Source organism: Oryx dammah, unplaced genomic scaffold, assembly GCF_014754425.2.
Source record: "Oryx dammah isolate SB20612 unplaced genomic scaffold, SCBI_Odam_1.1 HiC_scaffold_10, whole genome shotgun sequence".
Classification (NCBI taxonomy): domain Eukaryota; kingdom Metazoa; phylum Chordata; class Mammalia; order Artiodactyla; family Bovidae; genus Oryx; species Oryx dammah.
The window spans coordinates 29,772,207-29,788,009 of NW_024070194.1; the positions used below are offsets into that span (position 1 = coordinate 29,772,207).

The following is a 15,803-nucleotide window of genomic DNA, read 5'->3' on the forward strand; positions in this document are numbered from 1 at the left end:
ACCAATAAGTATTGTTGGGGACTTCTCTAGAGGTCCAGTGGTTAAGATCATGTTCCCAGTACAGGGGGAATGGGTTTGATCCCCAATCAGGGAACTAAGATCCCACATGCCATGCAGAGTGGCCAAATAAATGTTTAAAAAAATTATTGCTATTGTGTTGGAGTCACAGAGCAAGCACATTTGACACATGCAAACACAACTCCATGTGTTCTGCAAAGTTCTACAGAGAGAAAGAGAAGCCATCTAATAGTGATGGAGATTCTAGCCTGCACAGCTGTCAGTAAGTATAAGCCAGATGCCCATGAGCTGAAAGACATGAATCTTCCCTTCCTTCTGTTGGTTTCTGTCCTCTTCTGGCGGGAGTATCTCTCTGGCGTTTGTCTTCATGTCTGGCTTTAGAACTTGAATCCTCCTTAGGTGGACCTGACTGAAGGATACAGATTATGGTGTGCTCTTAGGCACTTGCACTGTATAGATCCAGACGGGGTCATGATGGATGGGCAGGTGCGATACACAGTCCCTCTCTCCCTCCAGGGTCGAAAGAGCCTTCCTCATCCGTGGGGAGAGCTGGGGGCCAAAAGCAAGCAGCTGAGTCCTTCCCGGGGACTCGCTGGCCATTAGCTGAAGAGGGATGTCTGCATGAGGCTGTGTGGGCGGGGGAACCCCACACAGACGATCGTTGGATGTTGGGGTGCAAACTCCCAGGTCAGTCCAGCTCTGCCAGCCCTTTCAGCTCCGGGCTGCTGCAGGACTGGCTGAGGACCACATTATGATGGCAAGTTCAACTCTCCCCTCTGCCCCATCCTGCTTCCTCCTCCCCACACAGTCAAGCACTCCTCCAGAAAAGTTCCCTCCCGCCCACCTCCACCCTGGAGAACCCAGCCTGCCACCGGGTTCTGTAGGAAACCCCGATTCTAGAGAAGAAGAGAGAACAGGATGTTCTTCTCATCTCCCCCTGCAACCCTGCAGAACGGGGTAGAAGCTGATGAAGGCAGTCAGACCACACCCTCGAGTGGAATTCACTCAGAGCTGCACACCATTCTCAGTGAGGATCTTCCTTAAAGTGGGAGACAAGCACTGCCTAGTCTGGGAGTGTCCGTGTGGCAGCTGAAGGACTGGTGATCTGACACCTCCGGAGCCTTCTCCCCCTCCTTAGATGCCCCTCTACTCCACCCACAGATACCTGAAGCCCTGACTCTCAGTTTAACCCCAAGAGGGTGGATGTACAGTCTCTGGAGGATTCTGACCAGGTGCAGGGGAGGAAGTTCACCACCCCCTGCCAAAGAGGGTTATCTTTCAGAGGCTCCGGGCACAAGGGCCTGGCACCTGTCCCCATGGGAAGCTGTAAGAAGCTACCACAGCGGGTGATCTGGCACCATGTCTGGACTTCTGGTTGAGAAATGCGGGGATGAGGTTAGAGACCGGGACATGACTTAGCAACTGAACAACAGATGGTTACCAAGAGGGAAAGGCAGGGAGGGATAAATTGAAAAATTGGGATTGACATATACACACTACTATATTTAAATAAATAACTAATAAGGACCTATTGTATAGCACAGGGAACTCTACTCAATACTCTGTAATGACCTATCTGGGAAAATAATCTTAAAAAAAAGAGTAGCTATATGTATTTGTATAACTGATTCACTTTGCTATACAGCAGAAACTAACAACGTTTTAAATCAATTATACTCCAATAAAAATGTTTTAATAAAATAAGATAGTAAATAAAATAAAAAACTTAAAAGAAAAAAAGGTTATGGGTCTAGAGATGGGAAGTGATCCTAGATTATTACCCTAGCGGACCCAGTGTAATCACGAGGGTTCCTGTAGTGCGGGAAGCAGTAGAGTCAGGAGTTACAAAAGGAGATGTAATGACAGAGGTCAGAGTCAGAGGGAGATTTAAGACGGGACAAGGCAGGCTTTGAAACAGGGGGAAGGGGCTATGAGCCAGGACTTGCAGGTGGCCTCTAGAAGCTGAGGCATGCAAGAAAACAGCTTCTCTCCTGTCACCTCCAGAAGGAATGCACCCTGCTAACCTCTTTTGGATTTTTGATCCACAACTGGGAGAGAATACATTTCTGATATTTTAAGCTGCTAAGTTTGGGGTGATTTGTTAGAGCAGGAAAAGGAGCTCATACAGACAGTGATACAGGGGTGTCAGAGGCACAGTGTGCAGGCTTCCATTCCTGTGTTAGCTCTTGTCGTTCAGTCGCCGAGTCGTGTCCGACTCCTTGCGACCCCATGGACTGCACCATGCCAGGCTTCTCTGTCTTCACCATCTCCTGGAATTTGCTCAAACTCATGTCCTCTGAGTCAGTGATGCTATTTAACCATCTCATCCTCTGCCACCCTCTTCTCCTTTTGCCTTCAGTCTTTCCCAGCATCAGGGTCTTCATCACTAATATATCCCAGAACTCTTTTTCCAAGTGGGATGAAGCCATGGATTCTTCATACCCAGCCCTTCAGGTAGTCAATACCTATTGACCCCGATTGGAATGCAAGAGTGGGTCAGATTCTTGGTTATAAGTAACAAAACCCACTCTGGCTAATTTAAACAGAAGAGAAATTTACTAAATGATATTGAGTGGCTCACAACCTCTCTGGGGAGGTCAGAACATTGAGCTTAGAGGCCACACAACAGGAACAATGCCTGAGTTATGCTTCCGGGCAACCCCTTATGTGACCGACACTGGTCACACACCGAGTCCAGCAACTGGGGCATCCTATCCACTGGGCCTTTGAGAATGGGGTGCTCCTTTTCCACATCAACAGAGTGAACTTCACACATGGCTGGCTCTCCTAGCACAGCTTCTCCATCTATGTCTGCAAATGATTAGATCACTTTCCTCCCTACTCACAGTACAGTCTGTGGCCCAGCAGCATCAGCATTGCCTGGGTGATTCAGATGCACAGCAAAGGTTGAGAGGCTCTAGTCTGAGATCATCTGTCCTGGTGTGAGACAACTCAGTGGCGTAGTCCCCAGTCCTGTAATGTCATCAGAGTAATGTCCCTCCTCACCAAGAAACACAACACTCAGAACATAGGCTGCTGCTGCTGCTGCTGCTGCGTCACTTCAGTCGTGTCCGACTCTGTGAAACCCCATAGACGGCAGCCCACCAGGGTCCCCCATCCCTGGGATTTTCCAGGCAAGAACACTGGAGTGGGTTGCCATTTCCTTCTCCAATGCATGAAAGTGAAAAGTGAAAGTCAAGTCGCTCAGTCGTGTCCGACTCTTTGCGACCCCATGGACTGCAGTCTACCAGGCTCCTCCGCCCATGGGATTTTCCAGGCAAGAGTACCGGAGTGGGGTGCCATTGCCTTCTCCGCAGAACATAGGACTCAGGTGCTAAACAGGCAAAGGTAACAAGAGGAAGTGAGGAAAGTTAAGGGCACTTAATTCTATGATTGAAGAAAATAGTATAACTACAAAGTGCTAAGACTGATTTTTTTTCAACCAAAAATACAGAGAGATTTTTTCTGTATACCATGCTGCTTGCTGCTAAGTCACTGTATACCATGGAGGGCTTTAATTCCTCATATCTGGTCCTTTAACCAGAAGAACTGGGAACAACATGGATCTTTTGTTTTTCTACCCTCAGAAAACTGCTTTTTATGCTTAATTTGACTCAGTTGCTACAGTTGTCAGCTAACCATAGGAAAATGGACTTGGAGAAGCAAAATTTTACCCTAAGTTTCCAAAAGAGGTTTCAGCAGAGAGCAAAGAAAGAATGTTCTTTTTAAAAAAGTGAGTGAAAGTGAAGTCACTCAGTCATGTCCGACTCTTTGTGACCCCATTGACTGTAGCCTACCAGGCCTCTCTGTCCATGGGATTTTCCAGACCAGAGTACCAGAATGGGCTGCCATTTCCTTCTCCAAGGTCTTTTTAAAAACCAGGCACAAAAAAAGTATCTTGATCTGTTCCTTGCACTGAAGTGTTCAGAAAACAAATAACTCACTCTCTATTCATAAGATCTTGAAATTCAAGAGAGTAAGAGGAAGAGATTTGTGTTTTGTTGTTTTGATTGTTCTTACTTTGCCACTTTTATACTGAATTTTAATACAGAAGAATTTATAGTTGTTGGGTTTTTGTTGTTGTTTTTTGTTTGTTTTTTTTTGACGTATAGTTGGTTTGTAATATTGTATTAGTTTCAGGTGTACAGCAAAGTGATTCAATTATGTATTTTTTCAGATTATTTTCCAGTACAGGTTATTATAAGATATTGAAGATCGTTCCATGTGCTACATAGTAAATCCTTGTAGCTTATCCATCTTAGGTATAATAGTATCTGTTAATCTATATCTGTATCTGTATACAGTATCTGTATCTATATACAATATCAGTATCTGTATACAGTATCTATATCTGTATACAGTATCTGTACCTGTATCTGTATACAGTATCTGTACCTGTATCTGTATACAGTATCTGTATCTGTTAATCTCATACTCTTAATTTATCCCTCCCTGCTCCCTTTATGCTTTGGTAACCATAAGTTTGTTTTTTATGTTCGTGAGTCTGTTTCTGTTTTGTAGAATCATCTGTATTATTTTTTAGATTCCACATTTATGGAATATCTTATCACATTCGTCTTTCTCTTACTGACCGACTTCACTTAGTAATATGATCTCTAGGTCTAGTCACATTCTGCAAATGATAATACTCTGTTCCTTTTGATGGCTGAGTAATATTCCATTGTATATAAACGTCTTCTTAAGCCAGTCATCTGTTGTTGGGCTCTTGGATTGTTTCCATGTTTTTACTATTGTAAATAGTGTTGCTATGAACGCTAGGGTGAGTGTATATTTTCAAATTAGAGTTTTCATCTTTTCCAGATATATGCCCAGGCGGGAGTGAGATTGCTGGATCATACAGTAACTCTATTTTTAGTTTTTTAAGGATCCTCTGCTTTGTTTTCCATAGAGTTGGCTGGTTCAGTTTACATTTTCACCTATAGCTATTGGTATTGTTTGTTTGTTTTTGAATTTGAAAAATGAGAAAGTCAGAAAATGGAAGGTTTTGTGATCCAAAAGTTAAACACAGCCTTGATGAGCATATTTTTTTACTGTCACATAGAGATAGAAAGTAGATTAGCAGTTGTTAGAGACTGAGGGAAGTAGCAAATGAGGAGTGACTGCTAATGGGGATGAAGTGATGAAAATGTCCTGGAATTAGATAGCGGTGTTGGTTGGGCAACTTCTCGAAGATGCTGAAAAAACAAACAAACAAAAACCCACTGAATTGTATATTTCAAAATCATGAATTTTCTGGTACCTATAGCTCAATTTTAAAAAGGTAAAGCAAAATTTACAGGCATAGAAATATTAGGAACCTTGAGTAAAAGTAAAAATAGATCTTAGTGAATTCCCTAATATTCCAATGGTTGAGATACTGCGCTTCCACTGCAGGGGCTGTGGGTTCAATCCCTGAGGCGGGAACTAAGGTCCCATATGCTGCCTGGTAGGGACAAAAACAAAATAAAAATAAGATAAACAAGTAAATCTTAAAAGCAGTTGTGTAATAAAAGTTTCTTCGAGTCATGGGGTTCAAATATTTGGACAAATATATGATATTGCTTATACACGGAATCTAAAAAAAATGGGTGCAAATGAACTTATTTACAAAACAGAAGTAGAGTCACAGAAGTTGAAAACAAACTACAGTTTCAGCTTAAAAGTAGCTGTGTCTGTGCTACTCCCCCAGGAAAGCAGAGAGTAGAGCTTAGAGGAGACCAACTCAACACTCTTTAGGCATGAGGGTGCCGGATCCCTCCCGCTCACTCTCAACAATGCTCATAAACAAAGAACAGAAGCAGAGAAAAATGGCTGGTGCTCAGCCCAGGCCAAACACAGAGCAGGGCAAAAACCTAATAGTCTGATCTTTACAGGTAAGATGAGGGCCCCCGAAACCACAGACAGGACAGTATAAATACACCTCTGGATGTGACCCAGAGGGTGAGGAAGAGAAACCTCCACAAGGATTAGGACTGTGTTTTCTGCAACCTGGAACATGAGAGGTTTAGCATCAGAAATGAAGTCACTTTGCTGAAAATCAGTAGAAGTATTTCTCATGCCCCTCAGTTCATAGACTGAGATCCACACTCAGGTGCATTTCTTTTTATTTTAGTAGACACTGAAAATGATGAGACTATCCACAAACCCTGGAAATGCATGAGGGTGTTCTTCTCCCAACAGTCTCTGCTGAATTTGATATCTTTTTCACCCTTGTCAATCTGAAGTTTGATTTGCATTTCTTGGATTCCCCAGAAGACTGAATATCTTTTCATACGTTTATTAGCCACTTGCATTTCCTCTTCAGTGAATTCCTATCCCTGTTTTTTTTTGCCCTGTGTTCTAAGAGGTAAATCATCTCTTTCTTATTAATGTGAGAGTATTCTTTGTATTGAAGAGACAGTAATCTTTGCCTATGGAAAGTCTTTTCTTCCTGTTTGTCTTCTGACTTTGGTGATATTTTCACACTTAATTTCTGGTTGCCTTTTTTTTTTCTTTAAAAAAACCCCACTTTTTATTTTGTGTTGGAATATAGCTGATTAACAATGTTGTGATATTTTCAGGTGGACAGCAAAGGGACGCAGTCATCTATGTATATGTAGCCATTCTCCTCCAAACTCCTCTCCCATCCAGTTTGCCACATGTGACTGAGCAGAGTTCCTTGTGCTTTATAGTAGGTCCTTGTTGGTTATCCATTTAAAATATAGCAGTGGGTACCTGTCCATCCCAAATTCCCTAACTATTCCTTCCCCCATCTGGTTGCCTATCTTGTTAAGACCTCTCCACCCCCACAGTTTCATAAGTATTCTAAGTTGTCTTCTATTTCATATGCACATTTCTTCTACCTAATACACACACAGTAACACTGACATACATAGTTAGCTGATAGCTGGATAATCAGAACATCAGTCTACCTGTAATTGATATGCAGGTACTGGGCGAGGAGGGCTGGGGAAGCAGACTTATTGTGTCCAGAGTTTACATCATCCTCCTGTCCAGCATCACATCTGACATGAACTAAGTATCAAAGTCAGCTGCTAAATTCTGCCTTCTATTGGGCTGACTGAAAAGTTCATTTAGGTTTTTCCATTAGATAGTACAGAAAACCTGGACGAACTTTTTGGCCAACCAATGCATTTTCCATCTCTGTTCTTCCTGTTACTTAAGAAGGAAGCAGAGGTGTTCCCTGTGCTGTCCTAATCATCACACTCACATCTCCAGAACCCACCACCCCAAGCATCTCTGTCCACTCCTTCCAGGGCCCCGCGGCCACCTCCTTGCTTCAGGCCACCATCATCTCACTGTGAATCTCTGCAGCCCTGGCCCCCCAGGCTCCTGACTCATCCTCTCCTGAGGCAGTCTCCACCAGGCAATGAGGAATCCTTCTAAATTGCAAACCCCACCTCCTCTCTTCCACAGCCCCCTGTTGGCTTCTGGATACAGTCAAAAACTCCTACACTCAGCTGAGACTGCCCTTCAGGATCCTGGCTTTTCTCCACTTAGGAAAAGAAAAAAACGGCAGGCTCACTTCTCAAATTATGTCTCCTGGCTCCACACTCTGGCAAGAGAAAACTAAAGTCCTTCAGAAGCACCAAGCTTTCTTTTCCATAGGTCTCAACCTTGGCTATGTCCTCCCTCACCCGTTAGAAAGTGAAAACACACCTACCCACCTCCCGTCCCTGGGTGATTCTGATTCAGGAGGTCAGATGCGATCCCCGTGACCACATCCTACAGGTGACTCCTATGTCCAGGGTGAGGAAACACTGCTGTTAGCCTGCAGGCTGTAAGCATGCTATTCCCTCTGCCAGGAATCCTCTTCTATCTCCTTCAACCCCAGCCCCCGCCTCACCACTGGGCATCCCCTCTGTTCTTTGAAGTCATAGCTGAGAGGCTTCTTCCTCCAGGAACGTCCCTTGACCTCTCAGGTGAGGGGGTCCCCTCTGAACTCCCCCAGCCCCTGGCATTCCCTGATTCAAGTATGTATCCCCCTATAATAAAAGTGCCGGATTTCTCATCTTCCACCCCAGACTCTGAGTTTGGAAGAAACAAGGATGTTCCTGCACAGGGCAGAAACTCGACACATGGTAGGCATTTAGTAAATGTTTGCTATCAAAAAAAAAAAAAGAATGAGCAAATAAATGGATGAAAGGATGGCTGTGGCCGTTTTCTAGACAGAAACTGCTCAGCCCAATCAATGGAGAGATGAGCAGCCCGGCCCGTAGAGAGCACCAGGCTGCTTTTGAATCTCCAAATCCAAGCCCTGGGAGTCGGCACTGTCAGTCAGAGAGGTGCCCAATGCTCACTGGTCATTTCGCTGCACTGAAGCCTCCAGCCAATGTATATAAACTGAGTGTCCACCCCTCACTCCTAACAACAGGTACCACGTCCCATGACTTACCATGAAAACTGCCGTAACTGTACCAGCCATTGGCTGAGTTTCTGTTCCCAGATGGGGATGTGAGAGGGGAAAAGAGGGAGAGATGGAAGGAAGGTAAGAAGGGATAGAGAGAGAGAGAGAGAGAAGAAGAGTTTCTATTAAAACTGCTCATCCTGGAGAAGCAGAGGAAAGTACTCTGTATGTCTCCAAGCTGACTTTTTCCTCGCTCTCCCTATTGTTCTCTTTCTCTCTCTCCCTCTCTCCATCCTTTTATTCTGGGGAGGAACAAAATCTAAGAGTGTACGGAAAAGCATCTAAAAGAAGGATATGGAAGGAATTTTTTTCTTTCCTGGAATCAGCAGCAACTGCAGCCTTGGGACCCTGCTGGAGCCCCTCCTCTGATCAGCCAGCCGACTGTGAGCAATGAATGCTTCATGCTATCTGCACTCTGCTCAACCATCGCTGCCTACCAGCTCAGAGCATCTCGCAGCCCCTAACTTCAGCAATCAGAGCAGCAGCAGCTTCTGCGAGCAGGTCTTCATCAAGCCTGAGGTCTTCCTGGCCCTGGGCATCATCAGCCTTCTGGAAAACATCCTGGTCATCCTGGCTGTGGTCAGGAATGGCAACCTGCACTCCCTCATATACATCTTCCTCTGCAGCCTGGCGATGCCTGACATGCTGGTGAGCATGTCCAATGCCCTGGAGACTCTCATGATCCTCGTGGTCAACAGCGACTACCGGACCTTCAAGGACCAGTTCATCCAGCACATGGACAATGTCTTTGACTCCATGATCTGCCTCTCCCTGGTGGCCCCCATCTGCAACCTCCTGGCCATTGCAGTCAACAGGTACACCACCATCTTCTACATATTTGCTACCCCAGCATCATGACCGTGTGGAAGGTGCTGGCCCTGATTGCAGCCATCTGGCTGGTCTGCAGGGTCTGCAGTGTGGAGTTCATTGTCTACTCCGAGAGCAACATGGTCATCGTGTGCCTGATCAGCATGTTCCTTGCCATGCTGCTGCTCATGGGCACCCTCTATGTGCACTTGCTCCTCTTCACCCTGCTTCACATCGAGCACATCGCTGCACAGCTGCCCGCCGAGGGGGTGGCCCATTGGCCAGCAGCACTTGTGTATGAAGGGGGCAGTCACCATCACCAGCCTGCTGGGGGTCCCCATCTTCTGCTGGGCCCCCTTCTTCCCCCACCTCGTCCTCATCATAACCTGCCCCACCAACCTCACTGTGTCTGCTACACTGCCCACTCCAACACCCATCTGGTCCTCATCGTGTGCGCCGCCATCATCAACCTGCTGGTCTATGCTTTCCTGGAGCCTGGAGCTGTGCAACACCTTCAAGGCGATCCTCTGCAGCTGCAAGGTGTTTAGCAGGAAGGGAGAAAACTACTTAAAAGACATAAAAAATGTGTTATTAGCCATGATCCTATGTGTCTTTTGTTTTTAAGCTTGCAGAGAGCATTTTGAAAGGGAAAATGGACATAACAGGCTCTCTGAAAGGATGCCCATGTGCTGTGCGATTGTGTTAAGTTGCTTCAGTCATGTCCGATTCTTTTGTGACCCTGTGGACTATAGCCCACCTGGCTTCGCTGTCCATGGGATTTCCCAGACAAGAATACTGGAATGGGTTGCCATTTCCTCCTCCAGGGGATCTTCCTGACCCAGGGATCAAACCTGTGTCTAATCTGTCTCCTGCATTGCAGGCAGATTCTTTACCAGCTTAACCATGGGTGAGTCACAAACTGATTTCTTGAATGGTCACTGGTTTGGGGGGGGGGGCTGTGGGGGCCGCTCTGATGCTGTCTGCATTCATTTTCACGCACCCAGGGTCTGTGATGCTTCCCACTCACGCCCTCATGTTTCAGGTCAGACAGACTGAAGGATTTGCAGTTACAGTAGGGGTGGCTGGAATCTCCTTCAAGCAAACCTGTTACAGCTACCAACACCTAGCTGCCGGCTGCTCAAATGGCTTTGCCCTCATCTCATAAGAGACTGAGTTTCTCATCTATTACTCTATTTCAGTTCAGTCAGTTCAGTTCAGTCGCTCAGTCGTGTCCGACTCTTTGCAACCCCATGAATCGCACCACGCCAGGCCTTCCTGTCCATCACCAACTTTCAGAGTTCACTCAGACTCACATCCATCGAGTCCGTGATGCCATCCAGCCATTTCATCCTCTGTCATCCCCTTCTCCTCCTGCCCCCAATCCCTCCCATCATCAGAGTCTTTTCCAATGAGTCAATTCTTCACATGAGGTGGCCAAAGTACTGGAGCTTCAGCTTTAGCATCAGTCCTTCCAAAGAACACCCAGGGTTGATCTCCTTCAGAATGGACTGGTTGGATCTCCTTGCAGTCCAAGGGACTCTCAAGAGTCTTCTCCAACACCACAGTTCAAAAGCATCAATTCTTCGGCACTGAGCTTTCTTCACAGTCCAACTCTCACATCCATACATGACTACTGGAAAAACCATAGCCTTGACTAAACAGACCTTTGTTGGCAAAATAATGTCTCTGCTTTTGAATATGCTATCTAGGTTGGTCATAACTTTTCTTCCAAGGAGTAAGCGTCTTTTAATTTCATGGCTGCAATCACCATCTGCAGTGATTTTGGAGCCCCCCAAAATAAAATCTGACGCTGTTTCCACTGTTTCCCCATCTATTTCCCATGAAGTGATGAGACTAGAAGCCATGATCTTCTTTTTCTGAATGTTGAGTTTTAAGCCAACTTTTTCACTCCCACTTTCACTTTCATCAAGAGGCTTTTTAGTTCCTCTTCACTTTCTGCCATAAGAGTGGTGTCATCTGCATATCTGAGGTTATTGATATTTCTCCTGGCAATCTTGATTCCAGCTTGTGCTTCTTCCAGCCCAGCGTTTCTCATGATGTACTCTGCATAGAAGTTAAATAAGCAGGGTGACAATATACAGCCTTGATGTACTCCTTTTCCTATTTGGAACCAGTCTGTTGTTCCATGTCCAGTTCTAACTGTTGCTTCCTGACCTGCATATAGGTTTCTCAAGAGGCAGGTCAGGTGGTCTGGTATTCCCATCTCTTTCAGAATTTTCCACAGTTTATTGTGATCCACACAGTCAAAGGCTTTGGCATAGTCAATAAAGCAGAAATTGATGTTTTTCTGGAATTCTCTTTCTTTTTTGATGATCCAGCAGATGTTGGCAATTTGATCTCTGGTTCCTCTGCCTTTTCTAAAACCAGCTTGAACATCTGGAAGTTCACAGCTCACGTATTGCTGAAGCCTGGCTTGGAGAATTTTGAGCATCACTTTGCTAGCATGTTCAGTTCAGTTCAGTTCAGTCGCTCAGTCGTGTCCGACTCTTTGCGACTCCATGAATCGCAGCATGCCAGGACTCCCTGTCCATCACCAATTCCCAGAGTTCACTCAGACTCGCGTCCATTGAGTCAGTGATGTTATCCAGCCATCTCATCCTCTGTCTCCCCTTCTCCTCCTGCCCCCAATCCCTCCCAGCATCAGAGTCTTTTCCAATGAGTCAACTCTTCGCATGAGGTGGCGAAAGTACTGGAGTTTCAGCTTTAGCATCATTCCTTCCAAAGAAATCCCAGGGCTGATCTCCTTCAGAATAGACTGGTTGGATCTCCTTGCAGTCCAAGGGACTCTCAAGAGTCTTCTCCAACACCACAGTTCAAAAGCATCAATTCTTTGGCGTTCAGCCTTCTTCACTGTCCAACTCTCACATCCATACATGACTACTGGAAAAACCATAGCCTTGACTAGACGGATCTTAGTCGGCAAAGTAATATCTCTGCTTTGGAATATGCTAGCATGTTAGATGAGTGCAATTGTGCTGTAGTTTGGGCATTCTTTGGCATTGCCTTTCTTTGGGTTTGGAATGAAAACTGACCTTTTCCAGTCCTGTGGCCACTGCTGAGTTTTCCAAATTTGCTGGCATATTGAGTGCAGCACTTCACAACATCATCTTTCAGGATTTGAAGTAGCTCAGTTGGAATTCCATCACCTCCACTAGCTTTGTTTGTAGTGATGCTTTCTAAGGCCCACTTGACTTCATATTCCAGGATGTCTGGCTCTAGGTGAGTGATTACATCATCGTGATTACTCTATTTACAGTAAAACAACTTCCTACAAACAGCAACCTCTTTGTGGGAGAAGTAATACTATGCTGTTTGCCCCTCTTCTTGACTCCATCCCCCCGCCATCACCAAACTAGCATGGGAATGGAACCCACTTCTATTTTTGTGTTATTGATATTGTTTTTGTTGTTGTTGGGTTTGTAAGCATTCAACATAGTCTTGCAGCTTGCAAGACTAATGAAAGAGAAGTAAAATGCTTTGGAGAATCAGAACATACCCGTGTACAAAGTATTTTGATATCTTGCTATTTTAAGGCATACATTTCCCTGTTTCAAAAAGGTGATTTTTCCTATGATTCCTTTTCTGTCTTTAAGCAAGAGAGGGAATTGTGGGTGGGAGGACATGTGTTTCAAGAAACTGCTGGACTGCAGTTTCAGGGAGTTAGACTCTGAGCTGCCTGTGGTTTTCTTGGAAGCTCTTTTGTTCATAAGAACTGAGTCTCTAGCACAGGTTTTCTATTTGCTGTGATCTATGAAGGAGAAGGCAATGGCAAACCACTGGAAAATCCCATGGAAGGAGGAGCCTGGTAGGCTGCAGTCCATGGGGATGCTAAGAGTCGGGCACGACTGAGTGACTTCTCTTTCACGCATTGGAGAAGGAAATGGCAACCCACTCCAGTGTTCTTGCCTGGAGAATCCCAGGGACGGAGGAGCCTGGTGGGCTGCCATCTATGGGGTCGCACAGAGTCAGACACGACTGAAGTGACTTAGCAGCAGCAACAGCAGCAGCATGAAGGAGGATGGTTTCTATTCACAGTTCCTTTTGTTTGGCATGGTGTTGAAGTTGGGTGACCCTGTTATCAAGGTCTATACTGTATCAAGTAAAGTGATTCACTCCTGTGAACTCAGGGCAGGATTTGCTGATGAACGCTGTCCAAAGCTGTGTGCTGCATGCATCCATCAGACCCACTTCCACCCCAGGGGACTTTGGACTGTACTTTCTGGATGTCCCCACATTCCCTCTCCCATGAATTCTTACATTATGCTGTGTCTTCGGTATACAACTGTGTATTTTTCTTGTGCTGTAATGTTTTGGGGTTTTTGTATTTTATCTGTGCTAATGTGAACAATATGATTTGTTTCTCGCTTTGGTTGTGATGTTTGGAAATAATTAAAGGCTTTCGTGGCTGATAAACGCGTGTCACATTGAACCGTACCACCTGGAAGCATCTTACTGGCTTCTGCTTGTGGCCATCATTCGTGACATTGCAATTCCATAACTATTTTGTCAATGGTGTAAACATCCCCATTGACCACACTGCTGGTCTTTTCTAGGGTAATGCTTTTTAGCCAAACTACAAAACTCTCCCATTTAGTTTCCAAACATACCAGGCTGAAATTCCCCGGGCCAATGTCACTCTGCTTTATTGTACTTGAGGCACCAAATAACAGGTCTTTGCTACTCGGCAAATTAACGTGGAAAATGGGGCAATGAATTCTTTGAAAATGGTATTGATGGCAATAGGGATTATGATGCCTTTTTTTCTATGTAAGCATACTTTGCACTCTTTTATGTTAGTTTTCACGTTCAAGTCTCCAAATAGGTGAGTCACCCCACAGATGAAGAAACTTCATTCCAGAGGGGTTATGTGACTGCCCCAAAATGGCCAGCTAAGTCAGGGTCACTGTATTTTTGTACCCTGGTGCTGCTGTCTTTTTGCACCAACATGATGCTGCCAACAGGTTTCCATATCAAAACGGACCCAGCTGCCCTTTCTATGTACATTTTAGCTGAGAGCAGTGCTTCTGAACAGAAATGCTTGCTGGAATCACCCTGGATCTTTTTCAAGTGCTAAAGCTAATTCAATGAGTTGAGAGTGGAGCCTAAGATTCTGAATTTCTTTTTTTATCCTTTATTTTTAATTGGAGTATAACTGCTATATGATGTGTTAGTTTCTGCTGTACAACAACGTGAATCTGCTATAAGTATATTTATATCCTCCCTCTTGAGCCTCCCTCCCATCCCCTACCATCCTACCCCTCCAGGTCATCACAGAGCACCAAACTGAGTTCCTTGTGCTATGCAGCAGCTTCCCACTAGCTATTGTACATATAGTAGTGTATATATGTCAATGTTATTCTCTCAGATTCTGAATTTCTGACTCTGACAATCTCCCATAGGATACGGCTACTGGTCTGGGGACCTCCTTTTAAATAGCAGGGACACAGAGCACTTATACAAAAGTATAGTGCACAGCCAAAAATACACATCTGCATGCGGAGCTGACCCCATGCCGGGAATTGGGCTAAGTTCCTTGCAGGCACTCATTTCTTTGATCTCTGCATAACCTCTTGAGGCAAACACTAGGCTCATCCTTATTTTACAGATGAGGCATCTGAAACTCAGGAGTCTACAGAAACTCAGCTGCAAGTGGAGAAGTGGAGATTCAAACTTGAGGTGCCTACCCACATCCTCAAGTCCAACCTGGACACCCTAGCACCTCTCCTGAAAACAGCATCATTGAACTGTGGCCCAGTGGCCCCAGAGGGTCATTGCTGCTGTGGAGGGAGGCTTTAAGGACTATTTCTACAACCAGGAGTCCATATGTTCATGACAGAGCTTCCATCAAGCTGTCATAAAAACCAAGGAAACAATTCATCCCTTTACTTGCTCTGCTCTTCCAAAGTCTGTGGGTAGCCCTAGGAGTGCAACCTTTTCTGGAGAGAATGACCCTGGACATGATGCTGCCACTGTCTCCTCCATGACCACTTTCCCAGACCTTCATGTGGAAACCCACTGTGCATTTTAAGCAGGGGGACAGTCAGGTTCAAAAAATGCTTAATTTTTGGAAATAAAAGTACACTGTGATTTTCATTCATTTGTTGGGCTCACTTTCACCCTCTTTCACCAAGGCAGAATCACAGCAGGTGTTGACTTATGGCACTCCTAGAAATCATCACCCATGGTCCTTATTTAAGTTGAACTTTTGAGCTTAATCGTGATGACTTTCTATAGGGCTTGGGGCTGCAAAGATTCAGACATGATTAATGACTAAACAACAACAACAACATCCCAGAACCAATATAAATCCAGGAACTGGAAAGAAACAGTTGACAAAACGCAGAAAACAAGCAAACCCTTCAAATGAGGAACTCAACCTTTCTCACATAAGAACATTTAGAAAGAAAGAAAGTGGAGTCACTCAGTCGTATCCGGCTCTTTGTGACCCCGTGGACTGTAGCCTACCAAGCTTCTCTGTCCATGGGATTCTCCAGGCAAGAATACTGGAGTGGGTTGCCATTTCCTTCTCCAGGGGATCTTCCCGACCCAG

The 15,803-nt window shown here is 45.1% G+C and overlaps 1 pseudogene; it reads left to right on the forward strand.

The window, feature by feature from the left end:
• Positions 1 to 8,815: 8,815 nt before the first annotated feature.
• Positions 8,816 to 9,856, forward strand: LOC120868586 (annotated as a pseudogene).
• The last annotated feature ends 5,947 nt before the right edge of the window (positions 9,857 to 15,803 follow it).